General features: G+C 41.6%; 1 non-coding gene across 1 annotated transcript; it reads left to right on the plus strand.

Moving 5' to 3' along the window:
* The first annotated feature begins 112 nt into the window (after positions 1-112).
* On the plus strand, positions 113-178 carry LOC112486741 (small nucleolar RNA SNORD58). Its single transcript, XR_003049207.1, has one exon. It is a non-coding gene; the product is annotated as a small nucleolar RNA SNORD58 (small nucleolar RNA).
* Positions 179-339: the final 161 nt, after the last annotated feature.

Consider the following 339-nt stretch of genomic DNA (forward strand, 5'->3'; position numbering starts at 1 on the left):
AAAATGGTCCGCTACTCTCTCGACCCCGAGAACCCGACTAAGTGTGAGTTAATCTTATTCTTTTGTATTTCTCTAAATAACGTACTGTAATAACACCCTGGGTGTAGCCAGGTGGCAGTGATGACATCTTAGGACACCTTTGGATTAAAGATGAAAACACCAATCAAAACTGAGCCAACACATTCTGTCATCCAGCCACCGTCTCTGGATTAGAGTTAGATGTTAAAATATGTTTCATTATTTTTCAGCCTGTAAGGCGCGGGGCTCCAACCTCCGGGTTCACTTTAAGGTAAGATTCCAGCTGAGTTAACTTTAAGATGTAAGAGATCGATGATTGTT

This window comes from Cynoglossus semilaevis, unplaced genomic scaffold (assembly GCF_000523025.1).
Source record: "Cynoglossus semilaevis isolate Cse_v1.0 unplaced genomic scaffold, Cse_v1.0 C18578475, whole genome shotgun sequence".
In the NCBI taxonomy this organism is placed as follows: Eukaryota; Metazoa; Chordata; class Actinopteri; order Pleuronectiformes; family Cynoglossidae; genus Cynoglossus; species Cynoglossus semilaevis.